This window comes from Carcharodon carcharias, chromosome 30 (assembly GCF_017639515.1).
Source record: "Carcharodon carcharias isolate sCarCar2 chromosome 30, sCarCar2.pri, whole genome shotgun sequence".
Taxonomy (NCBI): Eukaryota; Metazoa; Chordata; class Chondrichthyes; order Lamniformes; family Lamnidae; genus Carcharodon; species Carcharodon carcharias.
In genome coordinates this window covers 21327498-21344276 of record NC_054496.1, presented here as the reverse complement: position 1 = coordinate 21344276, position 16779 = coordinate 21327498, and positions in this window count along the sequence as shown.

Genomic DNA, 16779 nt, shown 5'->3' with positions numbered 1-16779 from the left:
GGGGGGGAGGTGGGTCATCTGTCCACCCCATAAAATCCATCCCTCCCTGTCTCCTGAAGGTACATGCTCAGGTATTGCCTCTGGAATCCATTCATGTTAAATTTGACAATGTGTTAATGGAGGCAGCCGCTTTCTTAATACAGAGTGAGTATTGAGACCATTTCATCAACCTCTGATTTGAGGATTGGGGGGTGGGGGGGTGGGTGGTGGTGTTTGACAAATGGCAGGACTTACAGCAAACTGAGTCTATTTTACAGCAAACAGCAAACAGAGTCTATTTTACAGCAAATGTCAAACAGAGTCTACTTAAGCAGAGTCTATCTGAACTACAGCAAATAGAGCTCATGACATAACTGGACCAAATGGCTGAATTTTGAGGGCAGGCTAGGGGTGGTGGGGGGGTAGGGGCGCAGCACTCCGAGTAGGCTACGATGTCTGGGTTTAGCTAGTTGCAAAAAGCGCAATGATAGCCTGGCTGCAAAGGTGTTTTGTTTACTTTTAGATTTAAAGGTGTTGGAGAAAGGACACCTCCATTTTGGAGCAACCTCCCTCTCACTTTATGTCACATGGCAACCTGCTGATTATTTCCAAGTAGGAAGTCCTCCAATGGGCCTTCCAGCTTTGACAACACACCCATCGTCCTCAATTGGACAGAGAGCCATCCTCTGGCCACCAATTGGTCAATTCGGAGAAAATCCTAGGGGGCGTGACCGTTTCGCACATGGTGCAGGCTTCTGACCCCCCACCTGAGCCCAAAAGCAGGGCCTGGGATCCCGCAGGGAAAATCCTGCCCAAAGCCTCCCGATAAAGGCGGGATTATTTCTTCAGCAGCATGCAGTGAGTGGAGGATAGTTCCAAAGTACTGAGAATGTGCATGAATTTAATCCCAGCTATTTACAGCAGCGTGGACTGTGGCTGCAATTAATCCGAAAATTATCCAGCCAGCCGCCTCGGTTTTGACCAGTGCTGGTATTGTAGCAGGACGCAGCCTTTTTAGTACATTTCAGTATGTTTATTACCTGGGTGTTATGTTAAGCTGTGAGGTGGAGGCATTTAAAGGTAACGTCTGGGAGAGACAGAGAATGCTGCAATGCTGTGTTTCAGCCCTTCAATACTGTGAGTGTCAGGGAAACACAACATGATGAGAAACCTGGGGAGCAGTTCTCTTACTTTGCTTACTCTCACCAGGCCAGTGAAGCTTTTCTTTTTATGGGTCTGTAGTGTATTCCTGGTGGGGTAACAGCCACCCCCACCACGCTCTAATGGCTGACTTTGACGGCCCCCTCTCCTATACCTGGCTGAGTCCAGCGGTGAGGAGATTTTAGCTGCAAGGTCATTTTGGAGAAGCTGGGGTTGTTCTTCCCTGAGCGAAGGAGACTGAGGGGAGATGTGATGGAGGTGTACACGATGATGACGGGTTTGCATAAGGTAGACAAGGAGAAGCTGTTCCCATTGGCGGATAGGTCCAAGGATGAAGGGGGCCCAGGTTTTAGGTTTTGGACAGGATAGGCCGTTGGGGGCACGGGAGAAAGAACTTCTTTACACAGCAAGTGCAAATGTGCTAGAACTGATTGCATTCCAGGCTGCTGGAAGTGTAGACGACCACTGATTTCAAAACGAAATTGGGTGGGTGCTTGAAGGAAATAAAGTTGCAGGGCTACATGGATAGGGCAAGGACTGCATTGCTGCAATGAGAGCTGGCATAGACTCAAAGGGCCTAATGGGCTCTTTCTGTGCCATGTTGACTCTATGATGTGGATTTAATGGAGGTGACGGGGGGGACCTCGCCCACTGAATGGAGAGCTGGCGGAAGTCCTTCTTCACCTCTTTTAGGGAATGCCCCCCCCACCGAATTATGTACCGCTCAAGCCCTTAACTGGACAGCAGTGGGCCTTCCCTGGGATCAAGGGCCTGGGGCGGAGGGGGTGTAGCAGGCCTGCTGGTGGAGATCCACCAGCCAGTCAGAGGCCAGGAGGCCTATTAACCGCAGTGCCACTGGGGAAGCGGTGGCTGCTGCCATGCATTACGGTCCACCTGAGGTCTAGGATCGTCGCTGCGTTCCCGGGCCACAGGTGAGTGATGGTGGGCAGGGGCAGGGGTCAAGGGGTAGAGAACACAGCGGTGGGGCCTCTGATAGGCGCATGGTTTCCCATGCCCCCGCTTTCTCCTGCAGACTGATAAATTGCAGCGGAGATGGATCGAGGCCCTTAAGAGGCAGCTAATTGCCCATGCAAGGGCCTCAATAGGCTTGAGAGTGGGTGGGCTTCTTGATGCTTTACCCACCCCCTGTAACATGGGGGACAGATTGCGTGCATCTTTATAATGATATAAAGGTGCCAATCGCACATAAGGGGTTGTGTAAACATGTTGTTGGTTCAGTTGTTGAGCATAGACACAAGAGAACAGTTAGACGTAGGTAGAAAACTTGAACGCATCAGCAGCAGACCTCTGCTCATAGGCCAAAGTGAAACTAGGGTTGGATTGCATGACACACTTCCCTTCGAGTGATGTCATGTTGCTATCCCTTAAAGGCATATTACAGCAGGTCGGGGTGAGCAGGAAGGTGCTCAGCTGGGTAAGGTTGCAAATTTTAAAATCTAAACTTAGCTTCACCTGTCAACAAGCACGGAGGTGATAGATAAATAGGGCTTGGGGTGAGTTAAGACTCGGGCAGCAGAGTTTTGGATGACCTCAGGTTTTCCAAGGGTAGAGTGTTGGAGAACCACTCAGCCAGGACTGAGTGGGAATAGCCTAGTCTTAGAGGTAACTAAGGCTTGAATGAAGGCTTCAGTAGCAGATGCGCTGAGACAGGGCAGAAGGTGGGTGATGTTACGGATGTAAAAATAGGTGATCTTAGTGGTGGCGCGAATATGTAAGAAGGATTCATGTCATAGGGTATATCTGGCATTGGTCAGATGGTATGTGTGGGCGGGGGAAGGGAGAAGTGGGTGACAGGAGGATTATAGTGAATGGAATATAAGAACATATAGGAAACAGAAGCAGGAGTAGGCCTTTCAGCCTCTCGAGCCTGCTCTGCCAAATTGTTTCCAGTGGCTGGAGGGTCAGCAACCAGAGGGCACAGGTTTAAGATAATTGACAAAAGAATCAGGGAATCTCTGTTAACAATTTGGTTTAGTATGCTTGACTAACAAGGGAGTCAAAGATTATCAGGGGTAGGAGTGTGGAGTTGAGGCCACAATATCAGATCAGCCATGATCTTCTGGAATGGCCGAGGGACAAAATGGCCTACTCCTGCTCCTAATCCGTGTGGTCAGACTGATGGGGAGAATTTTTTTTTTTTTACATAGGGTGTTGATATGGTCTGGAACGCGAGGCCTCAAAGAGTGGTGAAAGCAGTTTCATTAGTAACTTCTAAAGGTGAACATGGATATTTACTTGAAAAGGAAAGACTTGCAGGACTATAGGGAAAGAGCAGGGAGTTGTGGGCGGGGGTGGGGGGGGGTTAGTAATTGGATAGCTTGTTCCAAGAGCCAGCACGGGCACAATGGGCCGAGTGGCCTCCTTCTGTGCTGTATGATTCTATAACGCCCACGGTTAACAATGCTGAGGAGATGATCTGGCAGTTACCATTGCTGCCTCCTGATTTTAGTTGTAAATGCCTGATTCTCCTATTGATCTGCTCCTCTTGTCAGCACAAGCAGAAACATTGATCAGGCCGGCAGTGCATGAGGTAGTGTGGAGGGCTTTCTGTCACTCTCCTGATGAATGAGAGCTTGAATGAGCTGCAATGAAGTGAATGAACCTCATTAGAAAGGGTTTTATTACTGATCAGTGCGTGTTGGAGTTCGGAATAAAGTGGTGATTGACTTCTCAGTCAGTATCCGACTAGCACATTCCCAGGGCATTGACATTGTGTCATTCTATCAACGGTCCAAAGATTAAAACTACAAGAACAACTTCTCAAAATGGTTCAGACCAAACCATCCACTAATAGCTAAAATGTATGATTGAGTAAGTTCCATTCAGAGCCAGGGAACACTGAGTTCATCAATATTAATCTAATGCAATTTTCTACCTCACCATCGAATCAATTGTCCAATAAAACAACACCTCTTGCAAGTATTTTCCTTCCCCCTAGTCTTGGACCCAGGATTTCCAGTTAAAATATTGGTGCTGAAACCCTCTCAAAGCCCAAAGTCATAACCTGGCCTACCCTCCCTCCATCCCACTCAGCCAATTCCTGTCTTGCATTTATCTAGCGTTTCTCACGGCCACTGGATATATCAAAGCACTTTGCCGCCAATGAAGTACTTTCTGAAGTGTGATCACTGTTGTAATGTAGGATGGACAGCAGCCAATTTGCGCACAGCAATCTCCCACAAACAGTAATACGGTCATGAACAGATCAACTATATTTGTGATATTGGTTGAGGGATAAATTTTGACCAAGACGCCAGAGAGGAAGATCCTGCTCTTCTGAAGTAGAGCCATGGGATCTTTTACATCCACCTCAGAGGGCAGACAGGGCCTCAATTTACCAGGGTTAATTCTCAGCGTTCTGATGAAAATTCATCGACTTGTTAACTCTGTTTCTATCACCGTGGATGCTGCCTGACCTGCTGGAACTTTCTGTTTTCATTTCAACTTTCCAGCATCTGCAGGATTTTGCTTTTTGTCTCGAGTTTAACACCTAATCCAAGAGGCAGCGTAGCACTCTCCCGGCAGCACACTGGAGCATCCACTTTGATTTTTGTGCTCCAGTTCTGGACTGGGACTCGAGCCCAGAACTTTGTGACTCATGGATGAACCAGCTAAGCCATAGCTGACACAATGATAGAGGGTTGATCACTGGTCAAGTGAGGTATTATCACGTTGTAGTCAATGATGGTTTCCGGGAACACAGCTCCCAGCAAAAAGTGAATGGGATAGAAATTCTGTCATGCAGAAATCTACTGGAGTTATTTATTTTCAGTGCTAAAGAACTGTGAGATATTTTCCCTGGAGAGCGCTAGGGGAGGGGGTAGTACTTACGCTGGTATATCTGGCTGTATTCAGAATGCATTCCCAAGGTTGCAAGATAATTAGTCAATTAAGTGGTAAAATTAAGAGTGACTGAGTTTTACAAGGTATTAAATAGCTCCCAGGTGCTATCAAGGTTGATTTACTTGGATGCTGGAGCTACTTAATACTCATTGCCTCATGGTTCTGAACGCATGAGCTGGTTATCCACCACGTGGTGTAGATATGGTCGACACCTTCTCTCGCCCTGTCTAACTGCCGGAGGATACAATCAGGAGGGCCGGAGGAGTCAAAATCCTTCTCGAATGGGAGCGTTGATGTGAACGATGAAGATATCTTGGACAATTCACACTACTAATGGAGAAGTGCTGGTATAACCTCAGACCAGAAGAACTCTGCTGACCAAGGGCAGAATGTTCCCGTTGGCGTGTGGAGCTGGGCCCCGCATGTCTGTGTGTAAAGTGACAGGCGGTGACATCTGGCGATGGTCTCGATGTCACCGTGCGCCACCGCGATATTTCGTTGGGTGAGTGTGCGATGATATCTGCGATTAGTTAACGGGCCACTTAAGGCCCTTGACTCACCAATCGATCCCGATTTTTTGGCACCCGTGCAATCTTCGGATTGACACACGGGCGCAACGGGCAGGACGCATTTGTATAAACCGCATCCACGGCAGGTATAAGAGGGCTCAGTGGGGTTGCGAGTGTGCTCTCTCAAGTATTGATTTTTCAAAGTTTTTGAGACTTGCCTGTGTGATCTGCGATACTTCAAACCGCATACCAGCTGCTTTTTCTGGACTCTTAACCCTCAGGTCAGCACGCTGCAGTGAGGAATCTTTCTTGGGCCTGCACGTTTCTGAAAGTCATGCCATAGCCTGGGAATGGGAGCTGAACTGTCTACTAGAGGCAGCTCCTCTGAGGAGGAAGGGAGGGCCAGAAGGGGGAGGAGGCCAGGAGTGCACACTCAGCCTCCAGGGGTGCCACCTTTGGGAGGACAGGCGCAGGCACAAGGGTTGCAGAGCCACCAGGAAGCCCAAGGCAGAAGGGGCCACTGAAGACGCCACTATCCTGCTGCCATGGTACACAGGCGGTGAAGCAGCTACCTCAATATGACTGAGGTGCAGTGCCGAAGGAGGCTCCGACTCTCAAGGGAGACAGTCAACTACATCTGTCAGATGATTAGGCCTGAGATCTCCGTGAACTGTGTGGGCAGACATCCCATGCCAGTGGCTCTGAAGGTCACAGTTGCCCTCAACTTCTCTGCCGCTGGTTCCTTCCAGGGCTTGGTGGGTGATCTTTGCTGTGTCTCCCAATCAGCTGTCCACACTTGTGTCAAGCAGGTTACAGACGCTCTGTTCAGACAGGCATTGACCTACATCCACTTCCACTGGGACCAGGCAAGCCAGGCACAGTGAGCCAGAGGCTTCGAAGCCATTGCTGGCTTCCCCCGTGTCCAGGGTGCTATAGACTGTACACACGTGGCCATCAAGGCACCAGCAGGTGAGCCCGGTGCCTTTGTCAACAGGAAGGGCTTCCACTCCATGAACGTGCAGATAGTGTGTGATCACAGGATGCTGATTCTACAGGTCTGTGCAAGGTATCCAGGCAGCTCCCACGACACCTACATCCTCAGACATTCCCAGGTGCCGGGGCTCTTCAGTGCTCCGGCTCGGCTGGATGGATGGCTGCTGGGTGACAAGGGCTATTCCCTCAGAAGGTGGCTCATGACGCCTCTCCACCATCCAAGAACAGAAGCTGAGCAGCACTACAATAGGAGCCACGGCACCACAAGGGCTGTGGTGGAGGGAACCATCGGTCTTCTCAAGATGCGCTTCCAGTGCCTGGATCGCTCAGGTGCACTCCAGTACGCCCCAGATCGTGTCTCGGTGATAGTGGTTGCATGCTGCACTCTCCACAATCTTGCACTGGAAAGGGGGGAACACAGTGGATGTTGAGGTTGTCGACACAGTGGCTGCAGCTGCACACGATGAGTCCAGCAGTGAGTCCGAGGATGAGCACACACAGGGAAATGCTGAGGGGGTAGACACTGACCCAGGCATACTCCAGGGAGGCAGGGACACCCGGGAGGCTTCAATCCAATGAACCTTCAGCTAGCACAACACATATGGACCTCCAGGACAAGCCTGGGCTCTAAGTTCCATACTTGATACCTAAGTGCCAAAGCTTCCAGGTTAGGAACAGTCACTAAGGCCCTTGTTAATAAATGCCCAGCAAATCACTCATAAGATTTTTGGAAACCATCAACCTGCAGAAGAAAAGAGGCACCCTCAGCCATGATCACATGTCTGAATTTAATATCACAGGCAAAGAAACTAAAGGATACAAAATGACATGGATGTTCCAATTCAAAGCAAATCATAAAGACCTCATCTCGGGCCAACACAAAAGCATCAGTGATAAACCCATGGAGTACCTAAGGTGCCTTATGCTTACATTTATGGGTACCACGTCTTGGTGCCGCCCCATCGCTCGGAGTGGCCTCTGATTCTGCTGTCCTGTTGGCCTTGATGACCTTGGCGGTCATTCTCTGGCCCATGAAGCCTGTGCTGGCCCCATCTGGGAGGAAGCTGCCAGTTCCACAGCTGGCATCTCCCCAGTCGTTGTAGCCTCACCCGCTGCTACGGTCACTGAGAGAGGGCGGAAGAGCTGCTGCCCTCATCCGGAGCACCCTGAAAGGTGCCCGCTGAGACGACAAGCAGCTTTGGATCTCCTTGCTCACCATGGATGGATGGGCACTGAGCTGGGAAACTTGGTGCCCACACCATCTCCTACGCTGGCACTGACCAGCTGAGTGAGTGGGCAAATGCATAGCAGATGCAGTATAATGTGGTTAAATGGGAGGTTATCCACTTTGGTAGCAAAAACAGAAAGGCAGATTATTATCTGAATGGCTATAAATTGAGAGATGGGAATATGCAATGAGACCTGGGTCTCCTCGTATACCAGTCGCTGAAGGTAAGCATGCAGGTGCAGCAGGCGGTAAAGAAGGCAAATGGTATGTTGGCCTTCATAGCCAGAGTAATCAGGTACAGGAGCAGGGATGTCTTGCTGCAATTGTACAGGGTCTTGGTGGAATATTGTGTGCAGTTTTGGTCTCCTAATCTGAGGAAGGATGTTCTTGCTATAGAGGGAGTGCAGCGAAGGTTTACCAGACTGATTCCTGGGATGGCGGGACTGACATATGAGGAGAGATTAAGTTGATTAGGATTATATTTGCTGGAGTTCAGAAGAATGAGGAGGGATCTCATAAAAACCTATAAAATTCTAACAGGACTAGACAGGGTAGATGCAGGAAGGATGTTCCCGATGGTGGGGGAGCCAGAACCCGGGGTCACAGTCTGAGGATATGGGGTAGACCATTTAGGACTGAGATGTGGAGAAATTTCTTCACCCAGAGAGTGGTGAGCCTGTGGAATTCATTACCACAGAAAGTAGTTGAGACCAAAACATTGTATATTTTCAAGAAGGAGTTAGATATAGCTCTTGGGGTGAGAGGGATCAAAGGATATGGGGAGAAAGCGGGAGCAGGCTATTGAGTTGGATGATCAGCCATGATCATAATGAATGGTGGAGCAGGCTCGAAGGGCCGAATGGCCTCCTCCTGCTCCTAGTTTCTATGTTTCTATGGTTTGCTGGTTACACTGCATCCCCAGGAAGCCCTGATGGGTCTCCTGGAGCAGGTTCTCTACGAGAGTCGCCAATCTCTCCATGGAGGATGCCTGGCGCTTGAACATGAGGCTCATTGCTTTGGCGATTGTCCGCGTGGACTCCTCCACCACGGAAACCAAGCCAAGCATAGCCTCATGTATCTCCCCCAGGCCGCCAGGTCACCATTGGACACGATGGGCTGAGCGTGCCCTCTGCCACCCGCCCACTCCGTGAAGTCCACTGGGTGGGCCTTAATTGGCCCGCCCGCATAAAATGGCGGCGCAGACCTGATCGCCCGATCGCGAGCGGTGATTGGGCCCTCGCCAGCCTGCGCCCCCTCCCGCTCCACCCCCCCTCTCCCCCGCCATCCAGAAAATTCTGCCCCAAGATCAGGAAGGGGCAGTTGGAATTTCTCGCACATGCAATAAGAACTCACCTCTTAGGGCATGGTACCTGAGGAGAGAGAGAGAGAGAAAAAAAGAGAGAGGGAGTGGGAGTTTTCATGAGCGCATCTGATTAGAAGTTAAAACTTTATCCACTGTTGGCACTTGGAAGTCATGTTTTGGCACCTAAGCTGGGAGGGCATGACAGGGTCTGGCATGTGCGACCCTCCAGGCAAGATTGTGTAACCTTCGTTATCAAGTCTACGGGCCAGAAATTTGACATCATACGTGACCCTTTCAGCATCAGGGTGCCACTCAGCACTGTGATGCTGGGTCGACAATGGACCAGTAAAGTCGAGATAGCAACTTTGTACCAGCTGGGTATGAGCAAACATCACCCATGTACAGCTGCTTCGATGCCATGCTTGAGATGCCCAGCATGCCCAACTCAACGTGGGTTCATCACCCGGCTATTGCATGGGCCTGGCAGTATAAATGAAGCAAACTTAACTCCAGCATCAAAAACTGAATCAGTTCAGCAACAGTAAAAGGACTTGAGGCCCTGCCTCAGTGATTTGTAGCCTGTTCATGCTATACAGACCAACTCAGGGTGAGCATCCTTTGTTGGAGATGGATTGAAGTTCACTGGGTGGCTCCACAATGACATGGCTGGAGAACATCTGGGATCCATTCGATCCTGTGTGTCAGACTGATATGACCATAGCACTCCAGGACACAGCTGCTGATTGACAATTCATACAACGGACCTAGAGAAGTTACTGGAAGCTGGGATTCTTAGTGCACTGCTCCTGATCACCCAGCAACTGAAGGTCTGACTTGGTAGGGTGATCATAAATGAATGAATTAAAAGATATCTCCCAGTGCTCCTGCGTAATTTTCCCCCAGCGGAATTACCTTATGTGCACTTTGTGGGGTGCACGGAGTTATTAGGGCAACCAGTACCAAAGCTCTCTCCATCTCGGTATGTGGGGTACATTCCACTGGAAATGGGGTTCACAGCGGTGAAACAGAACACATGACCAATGTGGACCGTTCAGTAATTCAGAGGCTCTCAAACATGGCAGCTGGGGCTCAGCAAGCCATGGGCAGCGGGTAGAAATAATTCAGCCTGCCTTATTTTGTGAGGGTGCAATTTTGTTTTTTTAACTCGTTCTTGGGATGTGGGCATTTATTGCCCAGCCCTAACTGCCCTTGTTCAGAGGACATTTTAAGAGTCAACCGCAGTGTTGTGGGTCTGGAGTCACATGTAGGCCAGACCGGGTAAGGACAGCAGATTTCCTTCCTTAAAGGACATTAGTGAATCAGATGGTTTTTTTTTTAAAAAACAATCAGCAATGATTTTGTGGTCATTGCTAAGCTTTTAATTCCAGATTTTTTTTTTTAGAGAATTCAAATTTCACCATCTGCCAAGGTTGGATTTGAACCCAGGTCCCCAGAGTATTACCTTGGATCTCTGGGATGCTAGACCAGTGACAGTGACAATACCACTATGCCACCACCTCTACTGCAACCTGCTACTCCCAGCACCGCCGAATATGATCCTACCTCAAATACATCTAACTTACATACACTTAATGCTCGAAGGAGACTGTTACATAAAGTTAAAAGCAAAATACTGCGGATGCTGGAAAACTAGGACGAAAACAAAATGCCTGGAAATACTCAGCACGTCTGACAGCATCTGCGGAGAGGGATACAGTTGACATTTTGAGTCCGTATCAAGTTACCAGCTGGCATTCTGCTCAAATATGAACCTTTGCCCAGGAGAGCTTGGGTCATGAGTCACTGAGGCAGGATCTTTCTTCTGGATGAGGTGAGAATGTGGCTGTCCACCAGAGCCACCAGCAGCTCTCTCCCAGCGCCTTACCACACCAACATCCTGGTCTCCCCGTAGTCCCAAGGGAGCCTGGAATCAGTGAACTGCAAACAACTTCAGAATGCAACAGACGACAGGCTCCCAACCAAAATAAATGACCGAGTGAGAGAATAAACAGATCAATTGACTAAATTAACTTTTCAGGGAGACAGAACCTACTCCGGTGACACATGGCTTGTCTGGAGCATTTTGTGGTTCAGCACTATTGGCAAATCACATATTGTTACAGCTAAATCATCACTGCCTTCGTGTATCTGCCAAGAGACAATCCCGTGTTTAGGGAACACTGTGTGTTGGCGTCTGCTGGTAGCACTCTAGCCTCTGGTGTCAGAATGGGAGCTGATGCAGGTCCCCAAGTAAAGGGACTTAGGTGTAAACCTGTTGGCTGACGCAGCCAGTGGAGTGCAGGAGGTGCCACCTTTTGGACGAAATGTTACAATCAGGTCCTGTCTCTCCTCCCAGGTGGACGTATAAGACCCCATAACCCAAGGGCAGGGGAGATCCCCCCTACCGCCCCCCCACCGGCCCCCCACCGCCCCCCGCCCCCCCCCGCCGCCTTCCCCCCCCCCACCCCCCACCCACCACCCCCACTCCCCCAGACCCCAACCTTCCCCCGGTCAATATTTAGCCCTCGACCTCACTGAAATCAGATCATCCAGCCATCGTCACATTGCTGTGCACGGGGGTTTGCCGTCTTTAAACTGGCTGCTGCATTTCCTCCATTACAACATACTATTGTTCACAAGTTCATTGGCTATAAGGAGCTTTAGGGCACAAAAGGTATTGTGAAAGGTGCTATATCAAAGCAAGTCTTTCTTTTCATCCTTACTATCTATGTAAAGCTCTTCAGTGTTATCATTGTTTTTTGTTTTAAGGGTAAGCCCAGTTCTAACTGAATCAGCTCATCCCCAAAGACTGGGTCTGCTCTCAAAGATGCGTCACTACAAGATACAAGGTGTTTTTTTTCAGTTGAGGTCAACAGGGGACTTTATAAAGATCTTCATGCTTCTGCAGGGTTACAGTAGCGTAAATAGCGATTGGCTGTGCCCAGTCACAAGCTGAAGTAAAAGGCTCATCGTTAAGAGGAGAGCAAAAATGAGTTGAAAGTAAAGACCAGAAAAGAATTTCTTGATGTTGAAGCAAAATCCATCATTTATTTGCAAAGAGAGATGAGGTGGTTGCTTGAGAGAGAGGGACCTGAAAAAAATTGCACTTATGTAGCGCTTTTCACAAACACCGGGCATCTCAAAGCTCTTTGCAGCCAATGAAGCTCTTGTAAAGTTTATTCACTGTTGTAATGCAGGAAATACAGCAATCAATTTGCACACAGCCAGCTTCCACAAACATTGAAGGTTAGATATTGCCCAGGATACCCAGGCACACTCCCCTGTTTTGCATTGAAGTTTATTCTTTCATGGGATGTGGTGTGTCGCTGGCAAGGCTGGAATTTGTTGCCCATCCCTAATTGCCCCTGAACTGAATGGCATGCTCAGCTATTTCAAAGGGCGGTTCAGAGCCAACCATATTTGCTTTGGGATCTGGAGTCACATGTAGGCCAGACCAGGTAAGGATGGCAGATTTCCTTCCCTAAAGGGGATTAGTGAACCAGATGGTTTCACAGTCATGATCATTACACATTTAATTACTAATTTTGTTTTTTAAAGCGTCCAAATAACCTTGATGAGATTTGAATTTGGGTCTGCAGATCTTCTAGACGACTAGTGTAGTGACAATATCACTATGCTACTCATCTCCCTGAAGCCAATTGGGTTTAGAGAACCAAATTGGTCTTCACAACCATTGTTTCATGGTCACCATTACTAAGACTAGCTTTCAATTCCAGATTTATTAATTGAATCCAAATTCCACCATAGCAACTAGTATGATTTGAACCCATGTCCAGAGGATTAACCTGGGCCTCTTTGGTTACTAATCCAGTAGCATCACCACTAAACCACTGTGTCCCCAGCACCACCAATGGGCTGCACTCGAGCAGACAGATGTGGTCTCAGCTTAATGTTTCATCCAAAAGATAGCAATTACAGCAGTGCAGCACTCCCTCAATGCTACATTCGAATGTCAACCTTGGTGTTTGTTCTCAAGCCCTGGAGTGGGCCTTGAACATTGAACCTTGTGACTCACAGATGAGAGTGCTTCCCACTGAGTATGGAGGTGACCAAGGGAGTGGGATCTGACCTTCAGAATGTTGAGAAAAACACTAGCATGGGGCTGACTGGCCTATTTTTAATTTGGTCAAATTGTTTATCCCTTGTAACCAATGGGTTGCAGCACAAAGCATCTCCTAAAGTCACTCCATTAACAATCTCACTCAGAAGAGGGAAAAGTAAAAATGTTGCACTGGTGCATCATGGGGCGCTCGACTGAAGTGGACCCAAGGTATGATTTCAGATAAAGTGGAGGGAGCTTTACTCTGTATCTAACCCCGTGCTGTATCTGTTCTGGGAGTGTTTGATAGGGACAGTGTAGAGGGAGCTTTACTCTGTATCTAACCCCGTGCTGTACCTGTCCTGGGAGTGTTTGATGGGGACAGTGTAAAGGGGGCTTAACTCTGTATCTAACCCTGTGCTGTAACTGTCCTGGGAGTGTTTGATGGGACAGCTTTACTCTGTATCTAACCCCATGCTGTACCTGTCCTGGGAGTGTTTGATGAGGACAGTGATGAGGAAGCTTTACTCTGTATCTAACACCATGCTGTACCTGTCCTGGGAGTGTTTGATGGGACAGAGTAGAGGGAGCTTTACTCTGTATCTAACCCCATGCTGTACCTGCCCTGGGAGTGTTTGATGGGCACAGTGTAGAGGGGGCTTTGCTCTGTATCTAATCCTGTGCTGTACCTGTCCTGGGAGTGTTTGATGGGGACAGTGTAGAGAGAGCTTTACTCTGTATCTAACCCCATGCTGTACCTGCCCTGGGAGTGTTTGATGGGGACAGTGTAGAGAGAGCTTTACTCTGTATCTAACCCCGTGCTGTACCTGTCCTGGGAGTGTTTGATGGGGACAGTGTAGAGGGAGCTTTGCTCTGTATCTAATCCTGTGCTGTACCTGTCCTGGGAGTGTTTGATGGGGACAGTGTAGAGGAAGCTTTATTCTGTATCTAACCCCGTGCTGTACCTGCCCTGGGAGTGTTTGATGGGGACAGTGTAGAGGAAGCTTTACACTGTATCTAACCTGTGCTATACCTTTCCTGGGAGTGTTTGATGGGGACAGTGTAGAGGGAGCTTTACTCTGTATCTAACTCTGTGCTGTACCTGTCCTGGGAGTGTTTGATGGGGACAGTGTAGAGGAAGCTTTATTCTGTATCTAACCCCGTGCTGTACCTGCCCTGGGAGTGTTTGATGGGGACAGTGTAGAGGAAGCTTTACACTGTATCTAACCTGTGCTATACCTTTCCTGGGAGTGTTTGATGGGGACAGTGTAGAGGGAGCTTTACTCTGTATCTAACTCTGTGCTGAACCTGTCCCGGGAGTATTTGATGTGACACTGGATGCCTGAAGTAGAAACTGTTCCATTAGTCAGCATCATCCCTCACCTGGATAAGTATAAAAATTCACAGTCGCAAAACAAAAAGTCAAAGTCTCATGTTCAGTCTCCACAATCAGCAGCTCTGCTTGAGGTAAACGAATGAATTATTGATTTTCCATCTTGTGGAAAATTCATCTTATAAAAACATCTCCAGTTCAGGGACAGTCAATTAATAAACTTCATAACTTCATGTCTAAACAGATGAATCTTCTCGATGTCAAAAGAGGCAATCCATCTCAGATACATGATCCATTTCCCTAATTTATTCCAGCCACGTTAACCCATTGGGTGCCAAGCCAATGTGGTAACAGCTGAGAGGCAGTGAGGACCACTCTATGTGCCAGCTCTCTGCTGTCTCCCAATTGAGGAACAGCCTCTCTCTAACGCTCCACCATTTGTCCTTTGATATTGAGCTACATTGATGGAATATGATCACATGTTGAGTTGAGGCCTTTGGTGACTGACAAAACCTATGTTTTGTTCAGCCGGAGTGTCCATAGATCGAATGGTGGATATGTCGGATTGCGAGGCTTGCCTTCTACAAACAAGCCTTCCTCAATTGAGCCTTGTGTTCAGCATCAGTGAGGCGATGGCACTCATCTTAAGAGGTGCCTTCCTGGATGGTTTCCCACGACACGTTCTTATTTTGAGTAAGTTGCTCCCATTTATGGCCTTTCTGTTTTGCCTTCTTTCAGAATCGCTATCCGGTGGCTTTCCAATCTCTTTTCCTGATTGCCGCAAAATCACTTGTCGATTGTCAACGTGTCATCAAAGATCTGCTTTGGGACTAACTCAACAGCCATTGGCACCACTTGGACTGACCATGGCAGCTTGGCCTGATACTTCCGGCTGCTCCTTAGGAAGCAAATCCAGTCAAAGTGGCAGAGCCGGGGGGGGTTGGAATGGGGTGCTGGGGGGGTGGGGGGTGGAGGGGGGGTCGGAATTGTGGAATGTTGTACTGGAGGTGGGGGGAGTGGGGGGGAGGGTGCTGGGGGTAGTGGAACGGTGTGGGTGGTAGGGTGGACCCTTGCCTGAGTTGGGGTCTGCTGCATTGGTGGAGACCACCACACCAAATGGGCGTAATTTCAATCTCTGGCCAGTAAGTGGCACTGCGGAACGGGTTCGGGTCTCTCTCCCAATCGTGTCACCGTCTTCTTGCCCCTGCGGGCAGCGCACTTGCCTCTGAGTCAGACGGTTGTGGGTTCAAGTCCCGCTCCGGAGACCTGAGTACAAAATCTAGGCTGGTGCTCCAGTGCAGTACTGAGGGAATGCTGTCTTTGAAGTGAGACGTCTGCCCTCTCAGGTCGATGGGGGTAGATGCTATAGTACTGCTTAATGAAGAGCAGCACAGCACTTTGTTGGCTAGTAAAGTGGTATGGAATCGCCTGAAAGGCGCGATATAAATGCACGTTCCTTTCTGTCTTCATAAAACTTCAATTCAATAGCTGACTCTGGGTACGTCATTAGGAAGTTATGAAATGGAAGGTAATTAAGAGCTAGTGTATACTTACAAAATTAACCAGAGGAAAAAAAAATGGGGTCAGAGAATATGAAATGAAGTTAATGACAAGAGAATGTGAAGCAGTGATCAGAAAGAATTTGCTTCTAATTTTTAATTTCTAATTTGCTTCGAACAGGGTGAATTATTTGAACTAATTTGCTAAGGCACATACTGAGGATTGCTCCAGAATACAATCAGGTGTCATGTGTGTTTGCCAATTGAAGCAATAAGCTCCCCTGGTCGACTTTCCATAGTTTTCCTGAGTTTGTTTTTAATTACATTCTTATAAATGAAAGAATGTAGTTGAACAGTAATGTCACAGCAGGTGGGACCTTGCTGAGATATATAGCCAATGATCAAGGCATGATTGGATTGAGGTGTTTAAGGTGATTAAAGGAAATAGTCGATAGGTCGCGAGAAAATATTTCCTCTGGTGTGGAGAACCCAGAACTTGGCAGAATAACCTTAAAATCGGAGCTAAACCATCCAGGAATCACTCCTTCACATTACAGGTAGTGGAAATCTGGAACTCTGTCCAACCAAATTTCAAAACTGAGGTTGATAGGTTTTTGTTGGGCAGAATATGAAGGGGGCTGGGGGTGGGGGGTGGGGTGCGGGGAGTTTGGGTAGAGTCTTGTAGAACTGTGGGTGGCATTCCTGCCTTTGAGCCAGAAGTCTCTCGGTTCAAGTCCCACACCAGGACTTGATGGCCAAGGAAGGTGCTTTCATAACGCAGCCAGATAGGTTGATTATCAGCCTGTAAATCCATTCAATACGCCTGATGGCAGGCAGTAAAAGTGGGAGA